Genomic DNA, 6,280 nt, shown 5'->3' with positions numbered 1-6,280 from the left:
CTTTCTGGCAAATTCCTCTTGAAAAGAAGTCTAGAGAGAAGACGGCGTTCACAGTTCCAGGCAGACCTCTTTACCAATTTACTGTCATGCCGTTCGGACTGTGTAATGCAGCACAAAGAATGTGCAGACTCATGGACAAAGTGATACCGGCTTCGTTGCGTGAAAGTGTTTTTTGTGTATTTAGATGACTTGTTGGTGTGTTCCTTAGATTTTTCGTCCCATCTGTGTTTGTTGGAAAAGGTCGCTCGATGTTTACGAGAAGCAAAATTAACAATTAATGTGGAGAAAAGTAAATTTTGTTATAAAGAGGTTCGTTACCTTGGTTATGTGGTAGGAGATGGTTGAATACGCACGGATGCAAACAAGGTTGCAGCTGTGAGGGATTTCCCGGAGCCCAAAACTCCAAAGCAGCTTCGACGGTTCCTAGGTATGTCAGGCTGGTACCGTAGATTTATCCAAGATTACGCGACCATTGCAGCTCCGCTGCACGACTGTCTCACTAAAGAAAAGATAAAAAAATTTACCATGACGGACGAAGCNGTGACTTTAATCGAAGGTTTTATGTACAGTGCGACGCCTCGACAGACGGAGTGGGTGGGGTTTTATTTCAACTTGACGACCAGAGCAACGAACGACCAATAGCCTATATTTCAGCTAAACTCAATAAAGCACAACGAAACTACAGTATAACCGAACTTGAGTGCTACGCAGCCGTGATCAGCGTGAAGAGGTTCAGACCTTATATAGAAGGTATGCCGTTTACCATCAGCACTGATCACGCCAGACTAAAATGGCTGATGAATCAGACAGACCTTTCGGGCAGGCTGGCAAGATGGAGTTTGAAGCTACAAAGTTATGATTTTGATATTCAGCACAGGAAGGGTGCCCAAAATATCGTGCCCGACACGCTATCACGGTACACATGGAAGAAATCACAACAAATGAAAGACTCATGGATATTTGCTTAGACTCGCCTTATTTTGACTCAGATGAATACAACGAACTGAAAAGGACTGTGACCGAGAACAAGGATCAACTACCAGACTGCTGCGTATCAGATGGCTATGATATAGACGTACTCAATTTAACAGGGGGGACCAGCTTCAAGAGGACCAGACCTGGAAACTTTGGGTGCCGTCGGAGCTGCGACAGGGTTTAATGGAGGCCTCTAACAGCTCACCTTCCGCTGGCCATGGCGGGATCCACAAGACGATTGCACGAATCCGCGAAAAGTATTACTGGCCAGGGATGGTTTCAGACATTCAGGCATGTGTTAAAAGCTGCGAAATATGTAAAAGTAATAAGACCCAAAACGCATTTCATAAACCAGCGATGGGAAATCAACACATAACCGAACGACCTTTCCAACGCTTGTATGTCGACTTTATGGGTCCGTACCCTCGTACTTGTGATGGCAATGTTTATGTTTTTGTTTGTCTTGACCATTTTTCTAAGTTTTTGTTTTTGAAGCCTATGAAAAGAGCCACTTCAGCCGAGCTTATAAAGTTTTTGGAAAAGGAAGTATTTCATATCTTTGGCGTTCCTGAATACGTACATTCAGATAACGGCAAGCAGTTCGTCTCTGAGTTATTTTCTAGCTTTCTAGAAAAATACGGCACGAGACACATTAAGACTGCATTCTATTCGCCGCAAGGTAATGCCGCAGAACGGGTTAATAGATCGGTATTGCAGATGGTTCGCTCGTACATAAAGGACAATCAAAGGAATTGGGATAGGCATATAAGTGATGCAGCATTTGCACTTCGTAGTGTAGTCCACTCCGCAATCAACTGCTCCCCATACTTTGCTACGTTCGGTATGCCAATGGTGCAACATGGTGCATCGTATGAGATATACCGGAAGCTCGGCACTATAGGGNCACTTCGTAGTGTAGTCCACTCCGCAATCAACTGCTCCCCATACTTTGCTACGTTCGGTATGCCAATGGTGCAACATGGTGCATCGTATGAGATATATCGGAAGCTCGGCACTATAGGGGATGCGGATTGCCAGGTAGAGGCGAAGGCAGACCGATTACAGCTCATGCGCGAAAAGTTAATAAAAGAACTGAAGTTGGCTCACGAAAAAAGCATGAAAGTATACAACACAAGAAGTAGAGATGTTAGATTTAAAATTGGACAGGTGGTATACCGCCGAAATTTCCGACAGAGTTCCCAAATCGATAATTATAATGCTAAACTTGCGCCCAAACAAGTTAGATGCATCGTTTTGAAGTCTATTGGAAATTCCATGTATGAACTGGGCGACACTAGTGGGAAGAAAGTAGGGGTATATCATGCCAAAGACATATTTGTGGCGTAGTGTTTGTATGGTCACCGTGTCCTGTTTGACATTAATTTGTTGTTTCATTTATTTGTTAAGTGTCGTCATGGTGTTAACTTATTTTTATTTTTGGACTTAGATATTTATCAACTTTGACGTACAATCTAGCTTACTACACAAGGGGTAAGCTAGATTGGGAATTATATGCATTTGACTTACATACATATACTTCTCTATTATTGACGTATTGTAATTATTTATATATTTATTTATTAAATTATACATTTATTTATTTATTTATATAATTATTTATTTATTTATTAAATCATACATTTATGTATTTATATAATTATTTATTTATTTATCTATTTAGGACTACAGGTGTATGGGGTATTTACCTACTGTGATATAGTATAAGGCTAACTGTGATATAGATATAAGATTTTATTGTGATANGGGAATCATATGCATTTGACTTACATACATATACTTCTCTATTATTGACGTATTGTAATTATTTATATATTTATTTATTAAATTATACATTTATTTATTTATTTATATAATTATTTATTTATTTATTAAATCATACATTTATGTATTTATATAATTATTTATTTATTTATCTATTTAGGACTACAGGTGTATGGGGTATTTACCTACTGTGATCTGTGATATTGTATAAGGCTAACTGTGATATAGATATAGGATTTTATTGTGATATAGTAATAAGTTATGTACCCAGTGATATAGTGAGCAAGAGCTTTACGTAGACGTATATATTAATAATCATAGATGCATGTGAATGTTGACTGAACGATGACAACATAAGCAAAGATACACACACAGAAATGAAAAGACTTGACAGGAAGCCCGGCTTTAGGTCGTGGGTCGAGGCCAGACGTAGGCAAAAACACACTAAGTGAGCAGACTGCGTTTTGAATCCTTTTACGCGCACGCTCCATATTGCGGGCAACATCGGCGGTCGCGAGCCTGTAACGGCAGCCTCTCACGTTGCATCAACATCGGTGGCAAATCTATCACGCCAACGTTTCGTTTGTTCCGCAACCGGGTTGCTAAACATGTTGCGCAACATGTGTGAAAAGGCGAACTCATTGTTGTGGTTGTGTGTGTGAATCTACATGTAACAATGTGTCGTAGAGAAATGTATGGTTGTCATTGTAAGTATGAGTGAAAGTTGGAGGAAATTTCTGCATGCAAATGCATCGGGGCACGATCGCCAAATTAGCTGCAACAAAAAATCAGATTGAAAGCCGACATTAAAGCATCCGGGTGTGTCTAAGAGAAGTGCTAGCGAAGTTTGTCAATTTTAAAAGTTTTTTTGATTCCCGCTTAAACGGATTCATCTACGGGATTCTAACCAGAATCCGCTTCGAATCCTGCTATTTGAGGTTGTCATCAGGCAGGAAGACCCAAGGGGCCCAGAACTTATAATTGCCGACTTAGGTCATTTTACGGCCAAGCAGTACAAGTGCAATAAAGACACAGCTGATCACCATTCCAGAGGTGGATGACCGCGAGTATATAAGGAAGATTAAAAACTATAATCCACAAAGTTGTAAGCTGAAATAAAGAGACAAGGAGAGGGAGAAGACATACATACATACATACATAGAGCACCGGACTTTACACGGGAAACACTTGAGCCAGCACTTCCACGCGCTCATGTCACGGCTCTCCGCGGATTGAGCAGATCCAAGAAAACGGACTAACTCACCACGCCGACCACTTTCCACCATCACTATCTTCCAAAAATTTGTTCTTGTACACACTAGATGGGAAAAGTCATTTTTTTTTCAATGAACCTAACCTAACTTTTGGCTTTTTTTATGTAAATTTTTTTATTTTTACTATTTGCCCGATGCACAAAAATTTTAACTTATAAACTAATTCCACCACTGGTACCTGTAGGCGTTGATCCCGAATCACATTGAGCCTCTGTCGTTTTTTTTTCATATTCATAAATTTGTTTCCGCCCAGCTCTGGGTCCAGCTAATGGATTTTAACTAACCAATAGTGATTTATGCCGATCATATATATTTAGGTATATATATGTACGTTAAATTTTTTTTTCTTCTTTAACTTAAAAATTATGTGGTAGGCAGCTAGAAACGTGGCGATTATCACGGGCGAGTTTTAAAGTCTGATTCATTATTCAATGCCCATGCGTAGTGAACCCCAAAATATTCCCACTCAATTATTCTCGCTAGGTGTTGGAAGTTTCTTTGCATATACTTATAATTCTCNAATGCCCATGCGTAGTGAACCTCAAAATATTCCCACTCAATTATTCTCGCTAGGTGTTGGAAGTTTCTTTGCATATACTTATAATTCTCTTTCAGCTTTACCATCTCCGGTATGCAGGCGCCTACATCACATGTAAGATTGGTAAGTGCTAGAATGTAAGCTTATGTACAAAGCTACTAAAACCGATATACATATTTATGTACATATAAACATACACACCTAGTTATACATAGGCACATATATATATTCACTACTTGTATTCATATAAGAATGCATGTGCAAGAGAAGATACGGGTGGAGGATTTTTGGGATTTGAGTACAGCAACGGGCGAAACATTAGAAACTCGCTAAGCTAAATTTAATATTCTTGATATGGGAGATTTGCCTCAGCACCTATATTTTTTGTCACATTTACTGATTTCCTCATAAACACATATGTACATATTAGAACTAGGTTATTCGGAAGTTTTTTTTTCATTGAAGTTGAATTTTCTTATTATTACCAGTATACTTTTAAGTATCCTTGTTGATAATTGGTTACATGAAGGAATTGAATTTTGTTAATTGTTGAATTGGAATATACGTATGTACATAGGAGGGGGAACTTTTAAATATAGTAATAAGTTTAGTTGGTATAGTTTTTACTATAGATATTGAGCTCAAATTTAGTGGAAATAGGAACTGTATCAGGATTTGGATTTGTAGTTAGGTAATAGATTTGTAAGTTTTTTTTTGTAATAAAGAGCATGTAAATCAGTGATAGAAAAAAAAAATGATTTGCTAATTTTGTAGTTGTTTGGTGTGGGTGTTGCTCTGGTGCAACAAGAGGGGAAATGGGTGGCGCGACGCAATGACTGGGATGCCAGGGACATGACTGGACACTAGACAGACGGAAACCGGTCAGGCTTAGGGGACTCTGCCAATCGTTGGAGTCACGGCAGGGTCCAAGGCTACAGAAAAAAAAATTGTAGAAGGGGTGGGTGACTCCACCTGACCAGGACGGGCCTTTTTCTATCTTCTTCAGCTTCCCCTCTATTTTTGATTTAGTATTCTGACTACAACCAGGCATGATTACTATTGTTTGTTAGTGTCAGCTGCAGGTAAGATGGTTGGAGATGACCCCCCCCCCTCGCCGACGAGCTAGCCTGGGCTAGCGAGCATGCCTGTATGCCAACCAACCTTACCCCAACAGTCAGCGACATAACATAGTGGCCATGTCAATTCGTGTCTATACTGATTTAATGGTTCGTGTCTTGAATAACTATTGGTTACGTACATTCATGTGGCAATCCCCCCCATTTTGAAGTTTAGCTTTGACAGTTTTGTTATGTTTACATTTCTCATAATCGTTCTTATGTCTATTATTTGGCCAATAAAAATAATAGATCATTATCCCCCTCTCATCTTCAGCGACACGTTAACAAAAAAACCTGTGGAGCGTTTAGTAGGGATATGAGAATGGTGGTTCGAATGCAATTCACGTCCTGGACGTTAGACCCCTTACATCGAAATCGTTCTACATGATCTTCGTCAACCCCATCCTGACTCGTTCAGTTTGCCTCTGAGCGCATATGTATGTACACATGTTCCGTCTTTACTATTTAGTTTCAGTACGCATTACATAAACTACGGTAGATGAAAGGCATTGGTAAATGATTTGGTTATGCATCTTTTCTTGTTTGCTTTGTTCGATTTACTAGCAATGTACTGAGGATATAATATAACAAAA

The sequence above is a fragment of the Rhagoletis zephyria genome, unplaced genomic scaffold, assembly GCF_001687245.7.
Source record: "Rhagoletis zephyria isolate East Lansing unplaced genomic scaffold, Rhagoletis_zephyria_1.1 Rzeph_scaffold_00735, whole genome shotgun sequence".
NCBI classification, from domain to species: domain Eukaryota; kingdom Metazoa; phylum Arthropoda; class Insecta; order Diptera; family Tephritidae; genus Rhagoletis; species Rhagoletis zephyria.
Note: the sequence above shows the minus strand (reverse complement) of the source record.